Genomic DNA, 19,769 nt, shown 5'->3' with positions numbered 1-19,769 from the left:
ACCATCATAGGTGGTGGACATTGTTGCACTGTACACCATTGAGGAGGAGGATGAACTTCAAGTCTCTTTTTGAGTTCACGACCTCACATAGTACGTGGGCCCGTTTTATTTGGTAGATGTTTATTTTTTTCATGCTTCTAACATCCAGCTATTTATGGATTATTTGTATTCATTTTCAGTCTCATAGAACCTTTGGGTCTTTCGTAGACATTTAATGCAATCTTTCTTCCTTTCTGCTTTCTCCAAAACAGGTGTGCCCATGATCATGAGGGTTTAGTAGTGGAGCGCCCCCACCCCCCCCCCCCCCCCCCCCCCCCCCCCCGCAGCACCCATGTTTAATAGATGCCATGGTTTCCCACTCCCATAATGGTCCATCAACACCATCACCCCCATCCTCAAAGCCAGGGACCCTCAGATCCTGGAAACTACTGAACTATCACGATTGGCCATACACTGGCCAAGCTCCATGGATGGTTGCTAGAGTTGGAGCTTAGCTCCATGGCAGAGATGCATGGATACAGTGCCCCAGGACACTCCACACTGTATCACATTTTTACATTGAGGGCTATCATTGAGGAGGCCAATTTGCAGAGACATTGTGTTTAGTCTTGTTTTCTGGATTTCTACAAAGCTTTTAACAGAGTCTCCCAGGCACACCTTTGGTGCCTGCAAGATTTAGGTGTGCCATCAGAGATGATATGGGGCATCACAACGCTTTATGAGCTAGTTATGGGCCGGCTTGAGGCTCCAGGGGTATGTCACATGAGATATCTAGCACAATTGGGGTGAAACAGGATTGCCCCCTTTCTCGGACCTTATTTGGGCTCTACATTGATGAGATCTTTGACTTCTTCATTGACGGACCACGTGGCACTTGGTTCCTCCCTAGCAGGCACCTTGATCCCCCTCCTATTTGCGCTGTACATTGATGAATTCTGACTTCTTCATCGAGGACCATGTGGCACTTGGTTCCTCCCTAGCAAGCACCTTGATCCCCCTCCTATTGTATGCAGATGACATAATGCTCATTTATATTCAGCCCAGGGATACAGAGGCACTTGGATGCATTACACACCTTTCGTGAGGAGCAAGACCTCACAGTTAATCTTGGGGAGACCAAGGTTATGATCTTTAACACCTCTAGGGAGCTCCCTCCTCCCTGTGTGTTGTGCAACCCCCCTCCCCTTGTGCTGTGCCGCAGGCTGCACCTAGCCCCCCCTCCCTCGCCCTGTCACACTGCCCCCCTTTAGCCGCCCCCTTCCTGCCCCACTCGACCCTCCTCTGCCTCTTTGCTGCCTCCTCCTTTCACCTGCCAGCCATCAGCTCCCCTCCCCTTCTCCCGCGCTGCCTCCCCTCCCGTCTGTCCGCCTTCAGCCCCCCGCCCTCTTCTCCGCTTCCATGCCCCTTCATACACCTTGCACCATCCTCCTGTCCGCCATCGCCACTGCTCGCTTATCCTTGCCCCCCTCTTGCTTTTGTCTTTCCTTCCTTTCTCAATCTTTCCTTCCCCCACCTCTTGGTTCCGCCTCTTTTCTCTCCTCCTCCTCAACCTTTCCCTCTTTAGTTTTCCCTTCTGCCTTCCTTGGGGTCGAGTAGTTTCTTGGACAAGGTTTTGTTCTTCTTGTGGCTTGGTTCATGCCACCTTCTGTCCTTACTCCCCAGGAGGACTCCATGGCAGCTGTAACTCGGAGAGGGCCGGCAGGGGTTTCTCAAAACACTTGACCATTAATGCAATTAAACACTTAAATTGGCCACATTCGTAAACATATGCCACTTAATTCCACAAAACTATAAAGAGAGAGGCGCACATCTAACACCACATAAAGTCTGGAATGGGACAACCCCCTCTTTGGAGTATTGTATTACTCAAGGACAAAAATAAAATGTACAAGCTTTGAGGGAGCGTATGCTCCAGATTTATTCACATACAACCATGAATAATTCATATGCACAGGCTGTAATCAAAAATCCCCATGAAAATGCCAAGAATATGTATTCCATGTGGATACCGGACAACATAATTTATCCAATAGCCCACATAGCTGTCCATAAACCCATATGGCTGAATCATAAGCCCATAAAGCTGTCCATGTACCCATATGGCTGAATCATAAGCCCATAAAGCTGTCCATGAACCCAAATGGCTGAGATACAATACCCCATGGCAATAGCAAGTACCCAATGCTGCAAATACATGCCCGATTATTGTAGCAAGTGCCTAATGGCTGTCCATATATAACCAATTAAAAAGACAAATGTCCAATGGCTGAAAATCATAACATAATGATCAAATACCCTTGCCTTCAATATTTCTTCGTGTGATGAAAGCCTTCAAAGCAGTCCCCGAAGGCCGGTATAATTCATGGGCTGCCTGCGAGACAGAGAGAAATGAAATGATATATTAACGTCTCTAAGAGGCCATAATGGCCTATGAGACCAAAACTGAGAGTACATCTGAAGTTGGTGTCTCATCAAAGAAAACAACTAAATGAAAATGAAAAATACAATACACTAATAGTCTTACAGTTATAAGAACTGTAAGCAAGACTCCTAGATGATACTGAGTAGAAAATACTGGAAAATGTATATCTAGTAGATCCATGTATGCTGATCAGTTGAAGTGCTGCCCTCTCCTCGGATCAAATATCTCCGCCATGGGGCTGTCTAGAATGGAGAGGTCGTAGAAGCGAGGTAGGCGCCTCCGATGCCGAGCAATAATGGCTCTGATTTGGCGATGGTGAGGATGTCGTGCTTGGGATCCTGGTGGGCGTGGCTGACGAGCAGGACATAAGATGATTGCTCTATCAATGGTGACTCCTTGGGAGCGTGGCCGGTGCCCTGATGGCTCGATGGAGGAGGTATCAGGAGGTGTGTGGTCTGGGTTGCTGGTGCTGGTGCTAGTGCTAGTGCTAGTGCTGAAGAAATCTGTCAGGATTCTCTGTCTAGGTACATCATGGCTCCGTATCCTATCTACCAAGAGGGTCTCTCTATGTCTCCTGAGCTCAAGTAGGAACAATCCCAGGCATCTCTGATCCTCAAACTCCATGACCCTGCGTAACGGCCCAAAACCCTCTCAGAAGAGGCAATGATATCTCCCTCGGGTCTCATAATAGACTTTACATCAGCAAATGTAGTGCTCCTCTATCTCTGCCTCCTGGTAGCATAGCTGACAAATGCAGTCATCCGAGATTGGATGCACATATCGCCCTGTCTCAATCCGCAGCTGGTGTGATGAGGTCCGGATCTATCCAATGGCACAACGTATCCCATGTGATAGGTGTACATCCATGTACGCCGGGCGGGTGATAAAATCATCTGCTGAGAGGTGTAGAAAATGGCTTTTGTAATGAGCCATTTTTCGTGCCTAAGGGCTCAAGGGGACTAGTCCATGTCCTCTCTGTGTCCACTCTGACGAAATCCATCCTAATCACGCGTTTATGCTCTGAGCGGGTGAGATCCAAAAATGGACAATCTAGTGCCTCTATCCGCAAACCATATAGGTCAAACCATGATCTCATCTGAGCATACCAGCAATGAGTATCTCCATCCTCTGCCAACTGTATGGATGAGGTCAATGCCAATCGGGAGTACCTTGAGGGAGCTCCCATAGCCATTGTAAAAAGGTAACTGCCTCGAATAGGGCCTCGGTCACTACTAGTGCGGCACCCAGCTCAGCCCAAACAATCTCACGTAGTACCAATGATTTGCTCCAAATCATGCGAGCAATCATCATAATCAGTGGTCTCTCCATTTGCGTCCATCCCTCATCCGTCTCTCTGAGATCTGTGATTATGCTGGGCTCCCAAATTGGAGCTCCATACAGGAGGGTCGCTGTGACAACAAGTGTATCAAATAGCCACAATTTGGTTCGCGGCTCCTAAAACTGTATGTGTGCACACTGCCTCTCACGTGCCCCCAAGGCTACATGCCCTTGAGCTAATCTAGCTGTTGCTGCCTCCTGCAGGGAGAAACGCGGTCATGTGAAAGTAACTCCCAAGTCGACATATGACCTGAGGTACTCAACTGGCTCCCCTCGGAAAGTGAACTGAGGCTCTGATCTCGTCACCCATGCCTGTGTGGTGTTAAACACCATAACCTTGGTTTTCCCAAGGTTCACTGTCAGATCACTATCTGCACAGAACGATGACCATGTCTCTCTGCCCAATCAGCTCACCTCCGACTCCAATATAGAGCCATATAGTTTTGCCAAGTAATGACCAATCATGATCGTCCTGTAGTTGCCTGGTACCATGGGGTCCCCACTCTTAAAGAGTGGTACAATGATATGCTCTGTCCAGCTTGCCAGGAAACCCTCACAAATGGCACGATTAAACACATGTACGATGAGCGGAGCCAAAGTGTCACGCACATATGAGAAGTGCTCTCCAACTAGCCCATCATGATCATGTGCCTTTCCCTTCTGTAACCTGTCTATCGCATCTAGCACCATCCGCATAGTAAAAAAGGTGCTGCTAGCCGGTCTAGCTCCCAGTGGTGGGTGGGTGGGGGGCTGTCTTAGTGCATCATATAGCTCTCTAGCATAAGCATGCCATGCCTCAGGTGCAGTAATCAGAGTACCAGGCTGTCTCTCCTGAAACATCTTCCATGCCCTCTTGTTGTCCTTCCCAAAGAAGAGTTGGTAGATCTCCTCCTCTAACTTAGCCAGGTAGGCTCGTTTCTTCCTCCGCACAAGGTGTCAAAAGATCATCCTGGCCTGTCTATGCGTGTGAGTCCCAATGGCAATCGTGTCTCACGACACTCATCATTATACCAACTGTTCTGTGGGGCAGTGCTGCCACGGGGGGTGGAAGGGATCATAGCGCAGGGAAACGCATGAGGCGGATGCATATAGTACACCTGCCAATCCTCTCGTAATCTCGTCCCAGAGGGCTATGTGGGCCTAAAGCAAACAAGCTGTCAGATACTGCATCTCGGTAAACCCCAACTGTCTCACGTGTAAATTGATATCTCAGGTACCTAGGTAGATGAGTGGCTGGCCCATCTCTCGGGGATCTACCTACTAGTGTGAAACTCAGGTATGCATGATCGGCTGGTATGCCAATGGGCCGATTGGAAATCGTGAAACCCCGCACATCAAGTATCAATGAAGGAGATCCCATCAATTAGTCCACTGTGCTGGCTTCCCCTTTAGAGTTCCAGTGTGTGGGAGCATCTGATCCTTGCCATCTCGATAGGCCATTGTATATGACCAACCCATGTGCACTCCCGAGTATGAGAAAATGCCTGCCATAATCTGTAATCTCCCCCTCATCGTGTGTTGATCTCTGCAACCCTACATCCTCTGTTGTGATCTCCCAGTACATAGCCTCTTGAGTATCATACAGCTGTGTCTGCTCTATGCCTCTACGTGCATTAAAGTCTCCCAATAGTAATATGTCTCCCATGCTGGCAAACCTCATGATATCATCATATAGTGGCGTATAGGGCGACTCTCTTGATGGTGCAAACCTGGAGTGGGCTGGGGGAAAGTAGCGTACCGCTACATATAGCTCACGGAGCCCCTCTTTGCATATTCAGACCCACATGTACCTTGCATCTACATCTCTATGTACCACATGTATTTTGTCACGAAGCTCCTCCCTGGAAAGTATTGCCACTCCTCCAGATCCTCTGGTGCCTCCCACTGTGGGTGGCTGAGGGCGGAACATTGATTCCCATCTATAACCCCGCACGTCAGGAAGCCTCTTGTTTGTGCACTGATGGGTCTCCGTATACATAGCAATATCACTGTGTCTGAAAGTATCCTACATCTGTTCTAAGGGCTCCATTGCAATTCCACACCGTGAATCGCAAGGTCTCATAGGCCGCGCACCGTCAAGCGGGCCTCCTCTCCATAATGATGACTCGGCCATATCTGTATACCGCCCATTTCTCCTTTTTCCTTGCCTCAAGCACACGCGACATGTGTTCCTTCCGGTGTGCTATCTGTGCTTGTGTAAGGTCCTCATCCAAATAAATCTTTTCCCCCTTAAGGGACATCCTTTTAGAGAGGAAGGCCTTCTTCTTCTCCAAGTCACCAAACCTGATGATCAATACCTTCGCCCTAGTTTCATCTCTGCCTACTCGCCATGCTCCAGTAATGGGTACATTAGTGGCTCCAATTTTTGTTGCAAGAGCTTTTGCATCCTCTTGGGGATTTCCCTTATCTTCCCAACCAACTACGCGTACATGTAAGGCATAACCTTGGAAAAGAGAGAGAGAGAGAGAGAGAGAGAGAGAGAGAGAGAGAGAGAGATGAAATGAAATGATATATTAACGTCTCTAAGAGGCCATAATGGCCTATGAGACCAAAACTGAGAGTACATTTGAAGTTGGTGTCTCATCAAAGAGAACAACTAAATGAGACTAAAAAGTACAATAAACTGATTGTCTTATAGTTATAAAAACAGAATTGTAAGACTCCGAGATGATACTGAGTAGAAAATACTGGAAAATGTATATCAGGTAGATCCATGTATGCTAATCAGTTGAAGTGATGCCCTCTCCTTAGATCAAGTATCTCCGCGATGGGGCTGTCTAGAATGGAGAGGTCGCAGAAGCGAGGTAGGCGCCTCCGATGCCAAGCAATAATGGTTCTGATCTGGCAATGGTGAGGATGCCGTGGTCAGGATCTTGGTGGGCGTGGCCGACGAGCACGACATAAGATGACTGCTCTATCAATGGTGACTCCGTGGGAGCATGGTCAGTGCCTTGATGGCCCAATGGAGAAGGTATCAGGAGCTGTGTGGGCTGGGTTGCTAGTGCTGGTGCCGAAGAAATCTGTCAGGGTCCTCTGTCTAGGTACATCATGGCTCGGTCTCCTGTCTGCCAAGAGGGTCTCTCTATGTCTCCTGAGCTCAAGTAGGAACAATCCCAGGTATCTCTGATCCTCAAACTCCATGACCTTGCATAACGGCCCAAAACCCTCTTGGAAGCGGCAGTGATATCTCCCTCGGATCTCATAATAGACTGTACATCGGCAAATGTAGTGCTCCTCTGTCTCTGCCTCCTAGTAGCATAGCTAACAACTGCGGTCATCCAAGATCTGATGCACATATCGTCCTGTCTCAATCCGCAGCTGGTGTTATGAGGTCCGGATATGTCCAATGGTACAATGTATCCCATGTGATAGGTTTACATCCATGTATGCCAGGCGGGTGATAAAATCATATGGTGAGAGGTGTAGAAAATGGCTCTTGTAATGAGCCATTTTCGTGCCTAAGGGCTCAGGGGGGCTAGTCCATGTCCTCTTTGTGTCCACTCTGATGATATCCATCCTGATCACGCAGTTTCGCTCTGAGCGGGTGAGATCCAAAAATGGACAATTCAGACTGTACTAAAAGGGTGGTAGTGCCTCTATCCACAAACCATGTAGGTCAAACCATGATCTCATCTGAGCGTACCAGCAATGAGTATCTCCATCCTCTGCCAACTGTATGGATGAGGTCAATGCCAATCGGGAGTACCTCTGCTGAGGGAGCTCCCATAGCCGTTGTAAAAAGGTAACTGCCTGGAATAGGGCCTCGGTCACTACTGGTGTGGAACCCAGCTCAGCCCGAACAATCTCATGTAGTACTGATGATTTGCTCCAAATCATGTGGGCAATCATCATAATCAGTGGTCTCTCCATTTGCCTCCATCCCTTATCCGTCCCTCTCTGAGATCTGTGATGTATGTTGGGCCCCCAAACTGGAGCTCCGTACAAGAGGGTTGGTGTGACAAGCGTATCAAATAGCCACAATTTGGTGCGTGGCTCTTGCAACTGTATGTGTGCACACTGCCTCTCAAGTGCCCCCAAGGCTGCATGCCCTCAAGCTAATCTAGCTGCTGCTGCCTCCTTCAGGGAGAAACGCAGCCCTATGAAAGTAACTCCCAAGTAGACATATGACCTGACGTTGTCGGAAATTCCGGACACGGAACCACCTGCCTCTATAGTTGTCCCTCCAACAGCCTTGGAAATACTAACACCAAACGGGGGCACCACCAGCACACTGGCTGGAACACTTCTCACACAATTCACCACACTACCCACACCAGAAAAACAGCCAAAACAGGGGCACCATAGTCAAAGTAAACACCCAGCAACACATACACTTCCACTGTGTGCATGACGAGGTAATCGAAGGCTGGCACAAAGTGCACTGTGAGAGTGTAAACTCGTGGACTACACCACCAAACACGTCAATCACGCCTTCTCCTGCAAATCAACACACACAGGATACCAACAGACAACCATAGCCAGATACATCACCAGTATCATCCATCCCTGAATTCCCAGCCAACACTTCCATACAGCTTCTTCCGACATAGAAGCTTTTGCTTCACACAACTTCACATACACGACACTTTCACATCAACACAAAGGATGTATACTCACAAGGCTGTCCCCATTTATCTTGGCTAATCCCTCTCTCACCTTTCCTTAGAATTTCATCACCTCAACCCTCCAGCTCGCTAGTTGCAGCAGCCCTATTGCCATCACCATCACCAGCACCACAAGCAATAAAACTGGTCGCCGGCAGCTATACTCCCTTTTTCTTGCCACCAGCCGCCGCTGCCTAGATTAAAGCAAACCCAAGCAACCCTCTGAACTCCCCACTACCAGCCATGGCAACCCATCCAACAAGCCCCAGCCTGTCCTCTGAACCTCCCTGCCTCTCAGAGACAGCAACCACCCAGAAAAACAGCTCTCGGACGTCGCCTTCCACTAAGAACTGGCGGCTCTGCGCTTCTCTCTGTTCGCACCAGCCACCGCAGCAGCCCACACGTTCTCTGCGCTGCACCTCAGCTGAAGGCCACTCTCCTACGCCACCAGCACACTGCCAGTTCTCAAAGCAAAAACCCAGCCACCCCTCTTATCATCGCCTCTCTCTCTCTTCAGAGGCGGCCACCTGTACAACGAACTCCTCTTGCTTTTGCTATCAGAGGCAGCTCCCTCACCTCGTCTTCTCTACTGCAGCCAGGCAGCGTACCTTCCTTTGTCTCTTTGCAGTCCCCAGCCTGTCGACGTCCCCGAGTCGCCGCCACCAGTCTCACAGCCAGCCCAAGCAACAGTACCAAGGCGGCTCCCTCTTTTTTTCGCTACCGGCCACCGCCAGCAACCAAAAACAGAGACCCACTCCAAAACTCTCTCCCTTCGCTAACCTTCTCATTCTTTTCCCCCAGTCAGTCAGCGCCCTTTTTGTTGACGTACCCAGCCACAGCTCTTCGCCAGCCGTCGTGACCATCATTCTGGAAGAACCCACCAACCTACCCAATTTAGTATCCTTCCTTTTCATCAAATTTCCTTTGCACCACCTTTCTCCTTGCCATACACACGTCCCTCATCACCTTCCATATTGCTTCCCCTTCCAGAACCATCTCATGCACCATTCAATTAGCATCCCAACAATTAAACGCCCACATGTTCATGCACACTTTCGAATTCAACCTACCAATGCCCATTTATTTTGGGGACGCGCACACATACAAAGCGACCGAATGGCTGATACCACCTCCAGCAGACCACACTCCGGACAAACCTGTACAAGCCTACTACAAAGCCACCCACTCTGTACACCTGCCAGGGCATTCGAGGGCAAAGCTTTATACATGCCATGCATCCCATATGTACACAAGCCCAAAACACCTTTCAAGATTTTGCCTAACATACTTTGCCCAACCCCTAGCCTGCTGAATCATTTATGATCAGCAACAAAAAGCATACGACCACGTTTCCCTCCGTCAATCCTTTGAGCATCATACAAGGTAACCAAAGCATCTTTATTCCATGTGTTCGAAGAAACACTGTCATCTTCCCAAGACGTAGTTTGCCATACCCTTTTCCACAACATAACATAAGAACTTTTGGAAACAAAACTCTTGACATACATAGCATCCTGTCTCATCTCAATTCCATAATCACTGATATAGTCAACGCTAATATTGGAGAACCAGTGAAGCAACTCTTGCTGAGGGTAATAACTGATGAAAGCTTCATCAAGAAAGACCTGCTGTGCACATCCCAAAGAACAAGACTCTATAACCTGTTGCCCCAAAGCACTCTCTTGTCCATTAACATAAGAAACATCACCATCAAAAGCCAACCACTACAGGCAAAACAAACTCCCCTTCAACAGGCATCATTGCCAAAGCATCCACCTTAGTTCCTGTATGCTCACCTTTATCAAGGCCAATAAGAAATTCATCTATCACAGCATCCATAATCTCATCCATAGCATCAACATCATTCATAGTCTTCTGGTGTTGCTCCTTCTTCATAGCATGAATTCTGCTTGTGGCTTTCTTAACATTAATGCTCATCTGATCATCCAACTCCAACTCAGGTTCATCATCCTGCAGATTTTCTATATCCCACTCATCCCACAAAGGTTTATCGTCAAAAGACTCAAAAGCAAACTCTTTCACATCACATGCATACCTTTCCTTATGATTCACTTGTACCTCAACCATAGCATCCAAAGGAAGTACATCAGGATCTTGAGGGAAATCTGCCTCAGAAAACATATACTCTTCAAGGGCATCCTCTGCCATAAAATCAGCCATTACTTCCTCGCATTCTTCCTGTATGGCCTCTTCTTGTTGGGCAACCTTATCACTAAGCACTTCCTCATCAATAACCAGGGCAGCCATCTCTGCATCCTCCTCACTGGATGAAGTGTCCTCTGTTCCCTCACTAGTAGTGGTGCTACTAGTCGTGTCATCAACACTCGAATCTGCTTCATTTCCCTCTTCATCATCAATAGGCTTCTGATTATCCATATTAAACTGCTTTTTATCCCCTCGCCTGTCATACAGAGTAATGACCCCTTTCCTCCAATCTTGAACAGCCTTCACCGCTCTCAGCCATGGGCTTCCCAAAATGATGGGGAATGCACCCATTCCTGTTGGCATAACATGACAATCCACAAGCACCTTTACCTCAAAAGCTTGCAGTTCTAACTTCTTGATCACACCTAAGCATTTGACCTTCTGATGATTGGCCAGCTGAATACGGAAACTAGACGCTTCAGTAATATTAAGACCAAGCCTCTCCACAGCTGCTAGTGTGATTACACAAATTTGTGCACCACCATCTATATATGCCTCTCCCAAACTCTTCCCTTTGTATCATACATCCACCACAGGACATATATCAGGTAACTCCTCAACAGATAAAACAGTCACTATCCCTCTGGCGGCAGGTTCCTTCTCTCTCGGGTTCACAAGTCTTTTTTTTTTTTTCCGAGAAAAGATCCTTTCATTAGTTATGTAAAAAACGCCCGTAGGGCTACAAAAGAGAACTCTCCTGCTCCTAACAGAGAGAAGAGCAGTGAATACATCATGGCAGCCCGGGAGACTCTCCCTAGGTGCTGCAAAATACAAGCATCAGTCTAAAGAACTGAGCGGCTAAATCATACAATAGGGGGGGGGAAGAGCCAAACAGGTGGCCTGTAGTGCCAACGGGGGGATCCCGTGTGTAGGGTGTAGAACGGGCCGCAGCGCCAAGTGGTATGAAAGGCCTGGCGCCGTAAGATCGCCTCATCCGAGTCTCCCCGGATGCGGTCGTATTGTCCTCGCAGGGTGTGGATCAACTCCTGCCAAATCTCCCGAACAGTCTCTGCTGGTGGCTCTAATCTCCCCTCAAAGGCCGTAAAGCACCGGGCCCTCCAGGTGAACCAGATGGTGAGGCTGCTGAGGAGCTCCCATCGTAAATCCCTCTCCTGTGTCCAGCTGGCGGACGAGAAATCCGGTGCCGGAACCAGGCGAGGATGGCCCCTAATAAATCTGATGGCCTGACTGCCCTGCTCCATCTCATAGCCCATAGCAGGCCCTGATGAAGTCGACCAAGCAGCGGCACCCAAAGCCGAGATCCTGCGGGCCTGTCGACTAACCCAGAGCCGAGCCCAGAAATCCTCCAGGAACTCCTGTGATAGTCCCTGCAATCGCCAATGCCCCGCTGCCGCTGGAGAAACCGTCCTCCTCGCCGTCAAAATATGCCGTCCCAGCCGAACAGTATACTGGAAAAAGGTGATCTCTGTGGCCTCAAGGGATGCATAAGGATCATGCCACTCGTACTCCCCGGGGTCCCACTGTCGCCGGGCCAAGGGGCGCGCTGCATATGCCCATATGCGCCAATCCGGGAGCACGTCAGCAGGGTCGGGGTCAATATGCCACTTCCGAGAAGCGGCAGCCACTACCCGAATCCTCTGAAAAGTGCACTCTGCAACCAAAGGCGACTCCACCTCCACTCTCTAGAGTCGGCCCTCATCCTGTATCTCATAATAGAGGCATCTGCCATCCTCAGTGCTAGCTCTGACAGCAATCAGGATCTCCAACTGTGTAAAGGCACCCATCCACCGTGGGGCCACTGGCTCGAGAGGTGTGAACCACTCCTCTGTAAGTGCCTCCTGAATATCATCCCTCATAATCAACCCCCCTCTGAAGTGACTCAGCCTCTCCACCTGGGTCTCCTCTGGTAGACTGCAAAAAGCCTGCCAGTCTCCAAAACTACGAGCTGGGCCTGCCGCTAAAGGTCCCCAGGCTAGACGAGGCCGAGAACCCAGCATATGACCCTGCTCTGTACGAACCGCTGGGCTCCAGATGAGCGGCTGCCTGGCCCGCTCCTCAACACAAGAAGGAGGCCGCTGAGAAAGCCCCGGTCTCAGCAGCTCCCAAGCTCTCAGGATACTCAAAGCAAATCTGTCCTCCCATCCTCTACTGAGGCCTGTCCTCCTCATCTCTATGAAGATCCAGCGAATCTCTGGTGCCCAAGTACCCCCTGCAGGAGGCGCCCGGGCCTGCAGTCGCTGCAAGAGGAGCTCTTTCCAAGGCTCAGCGCCGCCTGGAAGCAACCCCCGAACAATAAGCTTCCCCAATAAGGCTCTACTCTGATCGAGTGGATCTATAATGCCCAAACCGCCCTGAGCCAGCGGAAGTGTAATAACTGCCCATGCAACCTTTGCCCGAGCTGGCTGACCGTCCCGCCCAGACCACAGAAAGTTCCTGATCAGCCTCTGTACCTGGCTGATGCAAGAGCTCGAGAAAATCCAGCAAGACGTAATGTACCACATAGTCGCTAACAGCACCTGATTTGCCACCACCACCCTCCCAGCCAAGGATAGTCTAGCTGTACTCCAATACAATAGCTTCTTCCGAATGCTCAGAAGAAGCGGGGCAATCTGCTGCTCAAGTGACAAATCAAGGCCAATCTGGCATCCCAAATACCGCACTGCTGTGCCTGGAGGAATCCATCTAAAACCGGGGTCCGGGCTCCATGCCGGAGTGGGAGCACTACTGATCCAAAAGGCCACTGTCTTGCGCCAATTGATCAATGCTCCCGAAGCTGCACTAAAAACCTGGAGCGACTGCTCTGCCCGAATAAGATTGGCCTCTTGGCCATGCAAAAATAAGCCCGTGTCGTCTGCAAACTCAGCATCAAGCAAATCCTCCCCCCGGACTGGGAGCTGAAGTCCTCTCAAACCAACCTCCTCTGCCGTCAAATACATACTCATAGCCTCCGCAAAGAAGAGAAAAAGGAAAGGGGCGAGAGGACACCCCTGACGGACTGATCTGGTCAGCTCAAAACTCGGCCCCCGACCTCCTGCAATCAGCACCTAGCTGCGAGCTGTGGAATACAAAGCTGCCACCCCTCTGATCCATCCTGGCTCAAAGCCCAGGCGTAGCATAGTGCCCTCTAAGAATCCCCAATCAACTCTATCGTATGCCTTCTCAAAATCGAGAAGCATCACGACCAAGTCCTCGCCAAGAAACCTAGCTCGGGCCGTCGCCTCCCAGAAAGTAAAGATGTTGTCAAGGATACTGCGCTCCTTGACAAATCCTGTCTGAGTAGCATGAATCAACTCCCCCAGGAAGGGCTGGATCCTCAAACTCAAGGCCTTTGCCAAGACCTTGTAGACAGTATTGAGGATCGTAATAGGCCTCCAATGCCGAATGTCATGCGATACTCCCTCCCCCTTGGGGATAAGATAGATCAAGCCCTCTGAAAAGCTCTGCGGCATCACCCCAGTGTCCAAAACATGCTGAAAGCCCCTGCGGAGGCCTGGCCCCAAAAGGTCCCAATAGCGCATAAAAAAGGCCGGCGTCAGTCCGTCCTCCCCTGGGCAACTATGTCGCGGCAGGACCCTCAAGGCCTCGGCAAGCTCAATCTCTGACAGAGGCGCACCTAGAACTGTGCGCATATGGTCTGTGACCCTCCTCTGCACATGGGCCCACACAGTCTGTCTGCACACATCTCGATCCTCAGTGGCTGGCTCCGCTGAAAGCAAGTCACTATAAAAAGCAGTGGCAATGGCTCTGATCTCCCCGAGCTCAGTAGCTATCGATCCATCCGGTCTACCAAGCTGGCAAACTCCTGCTCGCGCATGACGGGGTCCAGTGATCTCAAAAAACTCCCCAGTCACTCTATCACCAAGCTGCGTCCACTGAGAGGCCTGACGACGATAGTAAAACTCATGTCTCTGCTCCTCTACCTCTCTAACCTCCTGGCGTGCCTGGCTCAGCTGGGACGCCACCCACTCACATGCAGGCTGCTGCTCCTAAAGGCGCTGTAGCGAAGCAAGGCTGCGTCTCAGCCGTTGCTCCCGCTCGCGAATCTCTCCCAGTCGTGTCAAAGCTGCAGCGTGTAGAAAAGAGCTAAGATCAATGAGTCCCTGGGCACACTGGCCCACTGCATCCTGGTCAGAGCACTGACTATCATGCCAGATCCTCTCAATGTCCTCAGCGAGACTGGGATCTGTAAGTACCCTCTCTGGGATCTTCAACTGCAAGCTGGGCTCCCGTGTCCCCTCCTCCAATGTCAATATAACTGGCGCATGATCTGAAAATGAGGTGCCAGCAAGAATGCCGACGGAGCCCCCTCGCTCCCCTAACCAATCGCCCACATAAAAGCGATCAATCCGAGATAGATTAGTCCCTCCCTGCCGGCGATCCGACCGAGAGAAACTAAGACTGTCCTGAGACCGGGAGAAAGCCCCATGCTGCCATGCATCAGTGATCCTCAGTGACATACAAAACCGGTCCCAAGCTACAAGCTCCGTGCCGTGCACTGTAACATGACTGCCTCCCACCCTATCTGCCGGGTCCTCAAGCATGTTGAAGTCTCCCCCAACACACCAATGTGCGGCCTCTGGCAATGCATCAGTAACCTGAGTCCAAAACTCTGCTCTGGCACTAGCATGATTGGGCGCATAGATGTTGAGCACCCCCAATAGCTCATCATGCATCCTCAGAATGACATACTGTGCTCTACCAGGCACAATGATCCCTCGATCCACAATGGCCTGCCGCCATACATCTGCAATAACCATGCATACTCCTCCCTGTCCACCCAAAGGACCAAACCCTGCAGACCAAAAAGTGTCCCATCTACCAGGCATCACCGAACCATATCTCCGGATCCTGCTCTCACCCAAGTGGTGCTCCTGCATCATCAAAATGTCAATGCTGCCACCAACCAGGCATCTCTGAAGCTCCTGCCTCAAGCAACCTCGATAGCGTATAAAGTGTGCTCCGCCAAGGCCCTGTACATTCCATGAGATGATCCTCATGGATGCCCTGCTGAGGTGGATGCTGTCTCAGCCGTACGGCGGGCCTTCGCAAGCGGCTTGGATGGAGAGTAGTCCCCATCCGAACGGCTGCGAATCTGCCCACCCGGTGTGCTGCAAGAGTCCCGAATGAGGCGCCAGTGGCTGTGGCCCATGGCGACTGCCTCCTGCTCTGACAGAGAAACCTTGTGTATACTCACATATCCAGGGTCCCGCGCCAAGTCTGCCACTATGCGCACGACCAAATGCCGAATCCCTGAGGTATCCACACTCCCGGGATCCAAGAAAAAATGAGCCAACTCCCAAAGTCGGCCTATCACATCAGTCACCTCCAGATCGCTCATGTGGTGAGAAAACTCAACTGCTTGAGTCTTCAAAGTGCTGAGAGCAAGCTCTAGAGTCCACTCCCGATCACAAGGTCCACATAGAGGGAACGAGAAGGCCACCGCTGAGTCTAGTGCCTCCTCCCCGCGGGCCGGAGGTATCACTACGTGAACTCGAATGGGTGCTGGCTCATGGGGGCCCTCTGCTCCAAAAAGCCAAGTAAAGGTATAATCAAAGGCCTCCGAGCGCTGTCTAATGCCAAGGCGACTCAGCCGACTGCGGATAGATGAAATCCGTGAGGCCCTAATCGGCATAGGTCTCCTCTGTGATGCTCGAGCGAGGTCAGTGCTCAGCGCTCTCCGGACTGCAGGTGAGCGCCAGGGAACTGCCAGGGTCTCCCGGGAAGGTGAGGCGGGCGGAGGGGGAGGAGGGGGAGGCGAGGGAGGTGGAGAGGGAGCCGCTGCCGAAACCGGAGCGGAGGCGGGAGGAGGCGAAGGTGGAGACGAGGCGGTGGGAGGGGACGGGGGTGGGGGGGTTGAAGAAGGAGGAGCTGGCATCTCCTGGTCCTCAGTCGCTGCAGGGGTCTCCTCCTGAAGGGGAGCAAAGATGTTCCTCACGGGAACCCAGTGAGGCTGAGACTGTGGCTGCTCTGCTGCAGCGGTCTCTGTGCGTGCTGCTGAGGCTGTCTCCCTCGGCGGCGCCCCTGTCCAGGCTGCCACTCCGAGGTCTCTGAGGCCTGAGCTGGTGTCCCTGAGGCAGCCTGCCGAGCCGAATCTGTGGGCGGGCCATCAGTAGCCTGCTGCTGTGGTGAGGGTCGAGGTCTCCTGCGAGGGCAGGCCTTGGCCAGATGACCGACCTGCCTGCAAATGAAGCACTGGTTCGGGAGCCCCGAGAACTCCACTCTCTGATCTATCCACCCCCCCCCTATCCTAGGTAGCTGAATGACCTTAGGAAGGGAGGAGATGTCAGACACCAACACTCTGACCGAAGGTAGCCCCGCTGCTCTGGCCACCACTGAAGCTACTGAGGGGCCCGTCTCAAGAACCGAGCCCACCAATGCTCCGAGCCTGGGGAGGAGCGGAAGATACTCCCGGCGGAGACCAGGGAAACAAACTGTAATATGGAAGAGGCGCTCTCCCTGCTCCGCCGCTGCTGGGTCAAATCCATGCTGCCAAGGTCTGAAGAAAGCCCGAGCACCCCTGATGTCCAGAGGACTCATGGCAAGGACCTTGGCAACGCTCTGGGCGGCCTCGAACTCGATCTGATAATGGCCCCGGCCCAGGAGCTGTACATCCAGGATCTTGCCCACATCTGCAAGAAGGCGGGCCTGAAGAAGATCCCTGATCTCCCCTCTGCTGGGGCGAGTGCCGACTATACGGCAGATGGTGGAATGAGCCTGGAGGCGTTCCACCTCTGCGGTGAGGCTCGCTTCCTCTTTCGGCGAAAGAGAAAGCCTGATGGGGATGACCTCGGGGGCGGGCGAGGGGGCTGCGGATGAGTCCCTCTGAGACGAGGCGGGAGGAGTCTCCATCAGAGTCTGAAGCTCAGGCGAAGGCGAGGCGAAAGCGGAAAACCTGCAAGAAACGGGCTGCTGCACACAAAGAGGCGGAAGACCAGAGGAAAAGGGAAAAAACACAAAACCCCCTGGGGGTGGAAAACAGCGCGAAGGAGGGGGGGGGGGGGGGAGGGGGCGAAAAGACGAAGGAAAAAAAACCAGGGGGGGGGGGGGCGCTGCTGAGGAAAGGCGAAGAGGGTAGGCGGGCGGGGGTCAGCAGGCGGAGAGGCTAGGCGGGCAGGCGAGTAGGGGAGGGGCGCAACGCGGGTTCACAAGTCTTTTCCATTGACGTTTCAATTTGGGAGCTAACTCTATCAATTGCCCAAAAGTAATATTAGCTTTCCTTCCAGCCATGTCCTCCTGCAAATTGTAGCTATCCTGCCCAACCCCTAGTGGAAAATCAGTCACTTGAAACTTCCTACGAGACTTTTGCTTCCGCTTGATCTTTACATCCCCTCCTTCCTTCACTTTACCTTTCTTCTTGCTAGGCCCTGCAGCATCTCTGCCTTCCCTTTCCTGTGGCGTCCGTTTCCCCAAAGGCATTATATCAGCTTCCGTCTCCTTCGTCTTCTCAAGGGTGACCACATTCATCACCTTAGTTTTATCTCTCCTCATTTGTTAACCCACTAGTCCCTGCTTCACCTTTAATTTCAATTCCATAATCATTTGCCCTATTGGGAATCTGAGAGGGTAAGGGATACATATCACCTGCCATTCGCTGAGGCTTATCACAGTCAGGACTTATATGCCCCAATTCACCACAATTCCAACATGTAGGAATAAACCATCTACCGCTACCAAAACCACGGCCACTTCCATAGCCTGCTGTTTGACCTTCAACCCCTTCCTGATTATAACCTCTGCCTCGACCACGTCCACCACCTGTGTTCCCCATCATTTTCAAACTCAGATTCTTCATACAATCCACTATTTGTCTCATGTCCTGTTGAAGCCCTTCATCAGAAGCTGTAACAGTTGTGGGTGCTACCTTTGTCCCATGTGGTGTGACATTATTCACTTGAGCTTCTGTCGGTTGCACTCTTTCCAGCACGGTTCTCATCGGTACCGCTTCTACCCTTCTAATTTCAGACCTCACTGCCCCACTGGAACCATCCCCAGCTGGTTCATCCGTTGCAATGTCCAATCCTTTGATTTGACTCTCTCCACCGCATCCTCATAAGATTTGGGCTTCTTTAATTCAACCTTCCAGCGAATGCCTCCCTTCAATCCTGTAACAAAACGATCCTTCTTCATCATGTCCGGAGGTACTTGATCCTCCTCCAAAGCCCTGCACAAGGTCTCCCACAACAAAGAGAATTTTTTCACATAATCATCAATTGGCTCCAATTCGCCCTGTGTCAACCCCTGCACTTCATGCCAAACCCTATCTGGATCCTCAACCTTCTTGAACCTGTTCAAAAGTGCAGTCTTCAATCCATCCTCAGTCATTGGAATGCGTGGCTCAGCATCCTTTAACGACTCTTTATCAAAAGTTTTGAACCATGTCCTCACATCTCCTTTTAAACATATATTCAGCAACCGCAGTACCTGTACCGGCTCATTGATGTGGTTGCTTATGCACGCAACCTCCATTCTTTCAAGAAAATCTGCTACATCTTCATTAGGACCACCAAAAAACTCTGGATACGACATCATTTTGATCTCCAAGTTTCACCTTAAATCCCAAGAAAAACACCTTCCCTGAAACCTTCAACTCCGAGGGCATACACCCCTGTAGACGAAGCAAAATACCTGAGCTCTCCTCAGTGGGGGCAGCAGAAAGCTGTCGGAAATTCCGGACACGGAATCACCTGCCTCAATAGTTGTCCCTCCAACAGCCTTGGAAATACTAACACCAAACGGGGGCACCACCAGCACACTGGCTGGCTGGAACACTTCTCACACAATTCACCACACCACCCACACCAGAAAAACAGCCAAAACAGGGGCACCATAGTCAAAGTAAACACCCAGCAACACATACACTTCCACTATGTGCATGACGAGGTAATCGAAGGCTGGCACAAAGTGCATTGTGGGAAAGGTACATTAAGATGAAAAGATTTATTTGTCCACCCCACAATTTGAGAGATAGATTAGTTATGCAAAAGAGTCATAAAGTTGACATATTATATAAGAATATAGCACGAGCATAAGTTGAGAAATGTTCCAAAAATCGAGGGTTGAAATTTGGCATGTTTTTAAGACCTTTTAAAGAGGAAGAAATAATAATACCAAAAGATTCAAGTTAAGATGGATTTCCTTTAGATGTTTTGTGAATCATATCATAGAAGGACAGAAAGTTATTTGTCTTCAACTCAATCTCAATTACATATTTGACAAGT

The 19,769-nt window shown here is 50.7% G+C and overlaps 1 protein-coding gene across 1 annotated transcript in view; it reads left to right on the top strand.

Annotated features, from left to right (window-relative positions):
- The window catches only part of LOC147624213 (beta-hexosaminidase 1-like), a 66,821-nt gene that overhangs the window by 16,418 nt on the left and 30,634 nt on the right, over positions 1 to 19,769 (top strand). The window lies entirely within an intron of this gene.

This window comes from Cibotium barometz, chromosome 25 (genome assembly GCF_041138505.1).
Source record: "Cibotium barometz isolate CiBa-2024 chromosome 25, ASM4113850v1, whole genome shotgun sequence".
Taxonomy (NCBI): Eukaryota; Viridiplantae; Streptophyta; class Polypodiopsida; order Cyatheales; family Cibotiaceae; genus Cibotium; species Cibotium barometz.
The sequence above is the reverse complement of the archived record's forward strand: the minus strand, read 5'-3'. Positions and strand labels throughout refer to the sequence as shown.